At 40.8% G+C, this 11924-nt stretch overlaps 1 protein-coding gene across 1 annotated transcript in view; it reads left to right on the plus strand.

Moving 5' to 3' along the window:
- Positions 1 to 11924, plus strand: part of scn4aa (sodium channel, voltage-gated, type IV, alpha, a) — a gene marked incomplete at its 3' end in the record, with an annotated part of 112566 nt that overhangs the window by 80604 nt on the left and 20038 nt on the right.

Below are 11924 nucleotides of genomic sequence, written 5' to 3' on the forward strand. Positions count from 1 at the left end.
GAGTCGCTGTCCACAACGTCCGATCCCCACCCATCAGCTTCCCACCCCCTAATACTGCCAATTGTATTAGTATGAACGACCAGCCAAGCTGATAGCAATGCGGAGAGCTGGGCTCGAACCCAGTTTCTCCTGCATTGGTGGTGAGCGCCTTGCCCACTGCACCACCTAGCCGCCCGGGGGCATCAGCATTTAATACACAACGCAGAGGAGTCCGATACGATCTGTCACACCTGCACGACAACTGTAAACTGAGTGAAGCTATCTGAGAACACCGTTCCATTCCTCCTGCACTCTATCCCTCTCTCACTCGTTCTCTGAGTGCATGAGGCTGGCTGTGAGTGAGAACGCGCCGTCTCTTGGAGCGAGATCAAATTAATTATTCATAATTGATATGCAGTTCGACAGTCAATCTACTACACAGGCAACATTCACACTGGCTCAAATAAACAATCTGATAGTATCTCCCATCCCCGCTGAGCGAGAGCTTTGTGTGAAAGGAACCGAAGTACCCAAATACAGGCCGGGATTTTACAGTTTTACAGGTAGGCCGGTGAATTTAATTTATGTTCATCCCATACCCCTCCAGTAAACATCACTGCTACTGCTGTTCCTGAGCCGACAAAAAAGTTTTGCTCGAGCTGAAATTAACTTGAAGTGATGCCTGCTAGTCTGCAGGGAGCAGAGAGACGAGAGAGCATGGTGCAGAGGACGAGGGCGGGGGCCACAACAAACTCCCAACTGTATTATTGTAATACCCTGCACAGCCGCTGTGCCATGTGAACAAAAGGGATTCCGGATTGGGGCCTTTAAACAAACGTTTGAGGAGAAGAACTGGCATAGCCTTTGACCTTTCAACTCAAGCTATGTGAATGAAAAGGAGCTCAATGGAAGGGCTCACTTACAGATGTGTCCAGGTTAATGCTAGTCCCATGTAGTTGAGGATCAAAACCATGTAGTTATTTGCAAGATGGTGCGACAGTGGCTCAGGAGGTAGAGAAGTCGTCTGGTAATCCAGAGGTTCCCAGTTCGATTCCCACTCCTCCCCGGGCAGCGTGTCGAAGTGTCCTTGAGCAAGACACTTAACCCCTAACTGCACCTTGCATGGTTGCCTCTGCCATCGGTGTGTGAATGTGTGAGTGAATGGGTAAGAAATGTGAGGAACAAAATGTAAAGCACTTTGGATAAAAGCACTATATAAATGCAGCCATTTACCATGGTATTTTTGCATTCTAAAAAGTGATGTATTTGACTATTTCTGCATACTGTGGTCCCTAAACAGGTCTGTAAGGCTGAGACTGCATTAATGTGGTGATGTGACTCGCAGCTCTTTCAATGTGGTGGCACCATCTTGTGAAACTCAGCCTCACTGTATAAAATGACCTTTTGTGCCCCCTAGGTTAATAACAGCACCATGCAACGGTAATAGAACTAGAAACCTGGGCCAATAGGAGAGTGTATGGTTTGTCTAGGTGCATTGGCAATGAGAGGGTTTTCTGAGCCAGAATAACAGCTGGTCATCTAATCACCAAAATAACAATTTCTTGCAGAAATCAAAAGTTACTACTCATTGTATGAACACATGTTATTCAGTGTCTTGAAGTATATAAGTGGTCCTTTACAGGTATTCTAATGGTACAACTCAAAACATGTCAGTAATATATCACACTTAATTGTGCTTGGTAATGGCCAGGTTGGTATATGTTGTTTTTTCTTGATAATGTTCCAAGGCATCATACACTAAACTTTCAAAAATGTTAATAGGCTGATTGTGTTACATATTTATGACACACAGTGCTAAGCTGCATCTCAAACTGATCTTCAGAGTCCAGGCTTCTGTTTATAAAACCAACTTATTTTTTCTCAGGAAATATTACATCATGAACATGATGCACATGGAGACAAAGTGAGTAACCTGTGATGACATGTAACACCTGCATCACTATCTTCAGGGTCTTCACAGTTTAAAACAACCGTATTAACAGTTCAGATCTCATCACATCACATCATGAGATTGGCAAAGTAAAGTTCTTTATAATAGTATAATAGATAGTATTATTGTGAGAGTTAGGCTACCAATTGTTTGGCAAGTCTAATTTATTTACTGTATTTATACAAAGGTATCACAACTAATCTGACAATGATGACATGATATATTATTGATTAAAATTCCCCTTGTAGCTTTAATATATAATATATTCAATGACAACTTGAATATGGCAATTTTCTCAACATGACTGTCTGTCTGCTATTATTTTGATTTGGGTGAACTAGCCCAGTGTTATACTTACTGTCCTATATAACCTTCATTTGTTTAAGGATAAGGAGTTTACTGAGTTACTATTAATTGGTAACTAATTTGGTAACTATTAATTTATTATATCCAACTTTTTCTTTCTCAGGAAGAATTACATCATGAACATGTTGCACATGGAGACAAAGTGAGTAACCTGTGATGACCTGTAACACCTGCACCACTATCTTCAGGGTCTTCACAGTTTACAACAACTGTATTAACAGTTCAGATCTCATCACATCATGAGATTGGCAAAGTAAAGTTCACTATAATGGTTTCTTGTAAAAGTGGAAAATATTCACACTGCACATATTGTACAACCATCCATTATGTACATACATGAAATGTACTGTATTCAAAATGTTGAATAGATGAGTAATTATGACATTGAACCAATATATATATATATATATATATATATATATATAATATATATTATACACACATAAATAAGTTCATGTTTTTAATACAATTTAGTACAACTTTAAAGGCACTACTAGTAAGATTTCAACATCAATATATAATCGTAAATTGGGGCGGCTAAGTGGCAAGGCGCTCGCCACTAATGCAGGAGATACTGGTATCGAGCCCAGCTCTCGGCGTTGCTTCCGGCTTGGCTGGTCGTTCATACTAATACAATTGGCAGTATTAGAGGGTGGGAAAGCCGGTGGGTGGGGATCGGACGTTGTGGACAGCGACTCCTACAGGTCGGTTGGTGCGCCTGTACAGCAGAATCAGGAAGCAACGGGGGCAGCGTGAGCCTCCCACGCGTTACTCCTCGCCACTGAGAGATTGCGCTGTACAGGTGAAAAGATGCGACGGCTGCCTCCTCGTGTACCGGAGGGGACACGTGATGCAAGGCTTCGTCCACATTGCAGCCGACCAGTGGGAGGCATGGTCTAGCAACGTTCGAGACAGGGGAGGGTAGAATTGGATAATACGAAATTGGGATGGGAGAAAAATAGAAAATGGGGAGAAAAAGTAGATAAAAAAATATATATATAATCGTAAATTCAACATCCATACCGTGGCAGGATTACAGCAGAAAGAAGATGAGACAGATGAGAATAAAAGATAATTGATGAGACAGATGAGAATGAAAGATAATTGATGAGACAGATGAGAATGAAAGATAATTTATGAGACAGATGAGTGTTTTGTATTGTTACTGTGTGCCACCGGGTCAGATCCACAGGTGTTCTACTGAACGGCTTTATGAGAAAAGGAAGCCTTTCCAAACACAACTCGATTCATCAACAAAAATAACTCCACATTCACAGTTAGAAGGGGCTGTTTACCCTCTAGTAGCTTCTTCAAAACGAATACTGTATCATGTGGGAAGATGACGAGGGGTGTGAACAAATGGCAAAATCGTCTTTGCAACAGCAAATAACATGGTTTATGGGAAAAGTGGTCTTATTGTGAGAGTTAGGCTACCAATTGTTTGGCAACAGTCTCATTTATTTACTGTAATTATACAAAGGTATCACAACTAATCTGACAATGATGACATGATATATTATTGATTACAATTCCCATTGTAGTAGCTTTAATATATATAATATTATATTCAATGACAACTTGAATATGACAATTTTCTATCTGTCTGTCTGTTATTTTGATTTGGGTGAACTAGTCCTGTGTTATACTTACTATCCTCTATAACCTTAATTTGTTTAAGAATAAGGAGTTTACTGATATGATTTGATTTCACAACTTCATCCATAGTCTGCCTCTTTTTTATCAACACTCCCTGGTAACTTTTCATTTATTATATCCAACCTCTTTTTTCTCAGGAAATATTACATCATGAACATGTTGCACATGGAGACAAAGTGAGTAACCTGTGATGACCTGTAACACCTGCACCACTATCTTCAGGGTCTTCACAGTTTAAAACAACCGTATTAACAGTTCAGATCTCATCACATCATGAGACTGGCGAAGTAAAGTTCATTATAATGGTTTCTTGTAAAAGTGGAAAATATTCACACTGCACATATTTTACACCCATCCCTCATGAAATGTACTGTATTCAAAATGTTACTTGATGAGTAATTATGACATTGAACTTATATATATATATAACGGCTTTATGGTGCAAAGGAAGCCCTTTCAAACAAAACTTGATTCATCAACTAAAATAACTCCACATCCACAGTTAGAAGGGGCTGTTTACCCTCTATTAGCTTCTTCAAAACGAATACTGTATCATGTGGGAAGATGACGAGGGGTGTGAACAAATGGCAAAATTGTCTTTGCAACAGCAAATAACATGGTTTATGGGAAAAGTGGTCTTATTGTGAGAGTTAGGCTACCAATTGTTTGGCAACAGTCTCATTTATTTACTGTAATTATACAAAGGTATCACAACTAATCTGACAATGATTACATGATATATTACTATATAACTAAAATAACTCCACATCCACAGTTAGAAGGGGCTGTTTACCCAGGTAGCTTCTTCAAAACTAATACTGTATCATGTGGGAAGATGCAGAGGGGTGTGAACAAATAACAGGGTTCATGGGAAAAGTGGTCTTATTGTGAGAGTTAGGCTACCAATTGTTTGACAATTGTTTGTGTAATTATACAAAGGTATCACAACTAATCTGACAATGATAATATGATATACTATTGATTACAATTCCCCTTGTAGTAGCTTTAATATAATATATTTAATGACAACTTGGCAATCATTTTCTCAACATGACTGTTATACCACGTCTATTCCCCCAAATCCACCTCATAACACAGAGTAAATGGCAAAAGGTTAACCATTTATTATATGTACAAAACAAATGAGGGAAGAGAAGCATAGATGTGGGAGTGGCCAAAATAACAAATAAACAATCTTAGGCAGCTCAGACGGCTCCCAAACTAACACTACAAAATTGTCACAAACAAAACAGGAACTAAATCAAGCAAGGTTGGGTTGGTAAATGCGATCAGAGGTTGCTGTCGTAGACTGCAGGCCAGGTAGCACCTTTATGGCTGTGGAGATGGTGATACAAATAAAAGTTATTATCAGCCAATCAGTGGCATCCACCAGGCATAGCAATCACTCAGCCAATTGTCCTATTGGAAAAGGCGCACCCACACACATGCACACTCAAGACACACCCGGGAAGGAAAGCGGATGGATTACAGAACAGAATAATAAATACACAATACACAATATACAATACACAATATCAATAACAAACCCTTACGACCCAGGGTTGTAACACCCCCTTCCTAATATCAAGGCTTCCCTTAATGATTGATATTTACGATGAACCAATTCACAAATGTACATAGCTCCAGACAGATCGTCTGCCAAATAGTCATCCACCCCCTCTTGTGGTGAATTTCCAAGTTGAAATCTTGGAACACCAGAGACCAACGCATGAGCCTTTGGTTGGAATTTTGCATCTATGTTAAAAACGGATTGTGGTCTGCTGTTGTTCAGTGATGTTCTGATCAACCTGCTACCTATGTTGTTTATGTAAAGTATACGGATACGTAAATTGATCCCTCACAACTAGGGATGCTCGATATTGGCTTTTTTACCGATACCGATATACCGATATTGTCCAACTCTTAATTTCCGATACCGATATCAACCGATACCGATATATGCAGGGTTTCCCCCACCAAAAAACGGAATAATTTCAGGTAATTAACATTACATATCTCTTGTTGTGGAATTACCACAACATTATGCATACTTTTTACAATAAATAAAATCTGAATTTGTTCTTACTTGCTTGCCTGGGTAAATAAAGGTTATTAAAAAAAAGAAAAAAAAAAGAAAAAGGTTTTTGGAAAACCGATACCGATATTTTCCGATATCACATTTTAATGCCAATATCGGACATCCCTACTCACAACTATGAGGACTTTCAGAATGAAATTCACATAGTGAATTTTGAAGTGAGTATAAAAAAAAACTACCATCGTATCTTGCACTATTTCTTTTGGCCAGGCGTTAAAGCCGGTGTAACCAAATACTGTCGCTCGTGTCATACTTGTCAATTTGCTGGTAAACCGAACCAGGTAGTTCCACCTGATCCTCTGCACCCAATTCCAGCGATTGGAGAACATTTTGAGCATGTGATCATAGACTGTGTGGCCCTTGCCCAAGACAGTGGTGATGTGCGCTGTTACTCGTTACGCAAGGCCATACCATTACGGACAATAAAAACTAAACCAATAGTGAAGGCTTTGGTTAAATTCTTTTCAACCTTTGGTTTACCAAAATGGGTTCAAAGCACTAGGGTTCTAGTGCTTACCGTTCTGAGTTGCAAAGTGCCTTGGAGTGCCTCCATCAAACGGTAAAGTCCATGCTGCGTAAATATTGCCTTGAGTCAGGAAAATAATGAGATGAAGGCCTTCCTCTTTTATTTGCCATTCGAGAAACAGTCTGGAAACAGGAATCCTTAGGTTTCAGTCCTGCTGAGTTAGTCTTCGGTCATACAGTGCGTGGCCCGTTAAGACTCCTCAAAGAGGCGGCTAGGTGGTGTAGTGGTCTAAGGCACTCGCCACCAGTGTGGAGACGCTAGGATTCGCGTGTTCGAATCCAGCTCTCCACATTGTTTTTCAGTTTGGCTGGTCGTCCGCAGTAATACACATTGGCCGTATTACGGGGAGGGAAAAACTGAAGGGTGGGGATCGAACGTTGTGAACAAGCGACTCCTACAAGTCGGTTGGTGCGCCTGCGCAGTAGAATCAGGAAGTGTCGGGGGCAGCGTGAGCCTCCCACGCGTTACTCCTCGACACTGATAGATCGAGCTGCGCAGGTGAAAAGATGCGACTGCTGTTACCTCAAGTACCGGAGGGGACTTGTGCTATGTATGACTTAGTCCACATTGCAGCCGGCTTGTGGGAGGCAAGAAACAGCGTTCGTGACAGGGGAGGGTTGAATTGGATGATACGAAATTGGGATGGGAGAAAATGTAGAAAAATGGGAGAAAAAGTGGATCAAAAAAAAAAAGACTCCTCAAAGAGAAATGGTTATTCGAGGAATCCAAACCCAGTAGTAACCTACTAGATTTTGTTGGTTCATTCTGAGAGCCGTTGCACAGTGTTTGTGATTTTGCTTACAAAATCTCGCTCTTTCCCAGAGCAAAATTAAGTCCAGATATTTTCTTTAAGTCCCCGTTAAGGGTTTTCCAACCAGGTGATACGATTCTTGTCCCAGGCTCTGTTGATGACCTCTTGGAACATGAATTGGCTGTCCCCAGCTCCAGTGCATGGAACTGTCACCCGACTCATTCCCTCTCCCCAAGATGGAGGACTCCGTGGACAGAGTAGGCTCAGCCAGTTATGTTACCAAGCTTGACCTGTTAAAAGGTTACTGGCAGGTGTCGTTAACATGGCAACATCTGAAATATCAGCTTTCATTACTCCAGGTTGTTTCCAATATAATGTAATGCCTTTTGGTCTAAGAAATGCTCCCTCCACCCCCACCTCCTCCAAGTACTGGCAGGTGTTAAAATTGTGAAGTCTATTTCGATGACGTTGTTGTTTACTCTGCTACGTGGTCTGACCTCCTGAAAGTCCTGTCTGAGGTGTTTAGTAGGTTGAGTCCCACCTCGCTTACTTTGAACCTGGCAAAGCACATTGGTCAGGGTCAAGTGCAGCCAAAGTGCAGCCAAAGTGCAAGCTGTCTTAGATTACCCTGTGCCCCAGACAAACATGCTCTCTCCGTAATTTCCTATGGAGAGAGCATCCTAGCTTCGCTGATGTGGTAGCCCCACTCACAAGTATAGTAAGCCCCTCCAAAGCATTCATCTGGTCACAATCCAGTCCAGTCAAAATGCATTTGAACCCGCTGCAATGCAGCTATACTTGCTGCCCCGTGCCCCCACCTTCTCATGACCATTTCAGTTATGAATGAATGAATGAATGAATGAATGAAAAGTTTATTTTTGAACATGTAATTCTCCATTTCCTCCAAACAAATCATCGTATCTTGTTCCGTCAAACCAAACAATCATAAAAAAAAAAAAAAAAAAAAATTATAAACAGGTCAAGAGCAATGTGTTTGGTTAGCAGACATGTCCAAAAAAGGAGTAGGGGGAAGCTAAGCTTATTGATCCCTACCCCCTTACATTTAGATTTGTTCTTCCATTAATTTTACTAGATATAACATAATTTAGTATATTACAATATAGAATATACTTTGATTTATATTTAAGTAATTCACTTGACAGCAGTGAATATAGTACAGCACTACATAACACAATATAACATAACTTTGTTTATCCTCATTACTCATTTCTGTATTTCTCTAATGTGTATCTTTTTAGCTGCTTTTTAAATTGTGCCACATGTTTACTCAGTTTGATGTATTCAGGTAAATTATTCCACAACTTCACTCCACACACCGATATGCACATGCTTTTCAGCGTAGTGTGTACCATTGGTTGTTTAAGATTCCCTCTCCCTCTTAAGTTATATTCTCCTTCCCTGTCTCTGAACCATTTTTTTTAATGTTGCCTGGGATTAGTTTGTATCTGGCTTTGTATACAATGAGGGCAGTTTTGAAATCCACTAGGTCCATCAATTTGTAGCTTTATAAATAAGTTATTGGTGTGTTCATAATATCTACATTGTTGTTAGAGGTTGACGTGAGACTGTGGAGCGGGTGCACTGCAGTGCTGCTAGAGGAAGAGCAGGGTATTGATAAGAAGAGCAGGGTATTGATAAGAAGAAGAGCAGGGTATTGATAAGAAGAATATCAGGGTATTGATAAGAAGAATAGCAGGGTATTGATAAGAAGAATAGCAGGGTATTGATAAGAAGAAGAGCAGGGTATTGATAAGAAGAGCAGGGTATTGATAAGAAGAATAGCAGGGTATTGATCGTCCCAACTGTTACTTTTCCAAAAAGTTCAATACGCATCAACTCAATTACAACACGATTGAGGAAGAGGCCTTTGCGTTGTAACATCTTGAATATGTTTGTCCAGTTTGTTACCCATTAATGTGTTCACAGACCACAAAAAGGCTTATGCGTTTGTCTATGCTGCTCCAAGATTTCAAGTTGGAAATCCACCACAAGAGGGGGTGGATAACTATTTGGCAGACGCTCTGTCTGGAGCTATGTATATTTGTAAATTGGTTCATCTTAAGTATCAATCTTTAAGGGGATGCTTGATACTTGTGAAGGGGGGGGTGTTATGACCCTGGGTCATAAGGGTTTGCTATTGAATGTGTATTGTATATTTATATTGTGTATGTATTATTCTGTGTCTTGAGTGTGCGTGTGTGGGTTGGCTGAGTGATTGCTGTGTCTGGTGGCTGCCGCTGATTGGCTGATCACCATCTCCACGACCATATAGGTCAGGGCTATTCAACTGGCGGCCCGCGGGCCAGATCCGGCCCGCGGGATGATTCTGACCGTCCCGCCAAAGATTTCATGATAATAAAAAAAAATAAAAAAAAAAAATTACTTTTTTTTTCTTCATGTCAACGTTAACACGCACAATTGAGCAAAAAGTCACTCAATTAATGACAGATTTCATTGATAAATTGAGGGAAAACTTTGCAAGTCGATTTGATGAATTTGACATGTCCAGAGAATTGATGCATTTTGTGAGCAACCCATTTGCCAATGTAGCTGCTATTTCCACAAAAGGACAAGAGTTCCTTGCATCGCTTCACATTGATGAAGGTCTCCTGCAACTTGAAATAATTGACATGCAAGCATCATCTGCTCTGAAGCAGGCACTTGAGAATGAATCCACCACAACATTTTGGATAAAGTGTATTCATGTCAAGACATTCCCCAAAATAAAAACGCTGGCAATATCTGTGCTAACAATGTTTGGCTCAACATACACCTGTGAATCCAGTTTCTCTCACATGAATGCCATTAAAACAAGCAACCGTGCCTCCTTGACAAATGAGCATTTGCATCACTGTTTGCGGGTAGCCCTCACTTCCTATGAACCCTCTTTCTCTGCCATTGCCCAGTCAAAGAAGTGCAATCGCTCTCATTAGATGTGTGTATGTAGGCTAGGCCTGTCTGCCCCCCACCCCCCTGATGTTTGAGAGTTAAGAGTGGACAATAAGTGCTGATAAGATGCTGTGATTTGCTGTTGTTGCACAGACATGAAGCACTTTTTCATAAGCTCAGCTGCACTATAAATGTGTTTTTTTGTTCAAGTGTTGAAGTTAGAATGTTCAGATGCACATCATGCACTTGTTTGTTTTTTATTTTATTTTTATATTGAAATGTTGAAGAGGAGATGTTGCAGTTGTTGCACAGTCATAAATGAAGCACTTTTTGCAGGAGATGTTGCAGATGTGGCACATAAATGAAGCACTTTTTTTGAAAAGTATACTACTTTTGCAATGTAGTTAAATAAAAGTTGTGAAAATGTGGTTGCGTGTTGTGTCAAGTGTACATATATTCATAGCACGGGGAGGCGCCGTGGCAGTCCGGCCCCTGGCCCCTTGGATTTCTGACAATGTGGCCCCCTGAACAATTTAGTTGAATAGCCCTGATATAGGTGCTACAGTACCTGGTCTGCAGTCTACGACAGCAACCTCCACTCGCATTTCCCAGCCCAACCTTGTTTGATTTAGTTCCTGATTTGTTTGTAATAATTTTGTAGTGTTAGTTTGAGAGCCGTAGGAGTGGGCTGCCTTATGCCTTTAGATCCCTGATGGTGATCAGCCAATCAGGAGCAGCCACCAGGCACAGCAATCACTCAGCCAATTGTCCTAAGGCGCACACACACGCACTCAAGACACATTCCGAAAGGAAAGCCAATGGATTACAGAACAGAATAATAAATATACAATACACAATATCAATATCCCAGGGTCGTAACAATAACTCAACATTCTCCTCTTCACTGTGATGTGGTTTCTACATTTCCTAAGTAATGGTTTGCATCTGGGGCTGGGAAGTATACAGAATATTAAGGTACTGTCACGGATCTATGCAAAGGAATACATTTTTTACTATGCTCTACTGTGAAATCGTAACATTGGCTATCTTCTTGTCTGCCTGTGGAGAATACAGTAAGCACATTTCCCATAATGTTGGTGTGCTCGTTTAGGGATGGGATCAGGGGCGTAGCCTAGGATGATCCCAAGGGCCCAGCACTGGGGGGGGGGGGGGGGGGGGGGCAGAATTATATATTATTTTTTTTAGTAGACATCACTCATGTGTATTTATTGATGCTCTCATTGATACTATGTTTGTTTCTGAAGTGTGTGTATGTGTGTGTGTGTGTGTGTGTGTGTGTGTGTGTGTGTGTGTGTGTGTGTGTGTGTGTGTGTGTGTGTGTGTGTGTGTGTGAGATATATAGAGAGAGAGGGGGGGCTTTGGTAGACTATTGCATTGGTCCATTTATTGAAGATGAACGCAATGCGACATCCTTTACTAGGCTCACCCACCAACAGTGCAGGTGCTGAACTGCTGATCCGAATGTATAGGTAAAAACCATATTATGCGTCTATTCATCAATAAATAAATGGCAAAAAATGTTTTTGCTCGGGCTCTTACGCGTGCTCGCATTCACTGGGGGCCTACAGATACATTCTTTCATGGGGCCCACAATCTACAGCTACGCCCCTGGATGCGATGCTCACCTTTTTAATGTATTGTTTTTCACGTCTTTCTGTTTTGTGTT

This window comes from Notolepis coatsorum (assembly GCF_963971535.1).
Source record: "Notolepis coatsorum genome assembly, chromosome: 10".
Taxonomy (NCBI): domain Eukaryota; kingdom Metazoa; phylum Chordata; class Actinopteri; order Aulopiformes; family Paralepididae; genus Notolepis; species Notolepis coatsorum.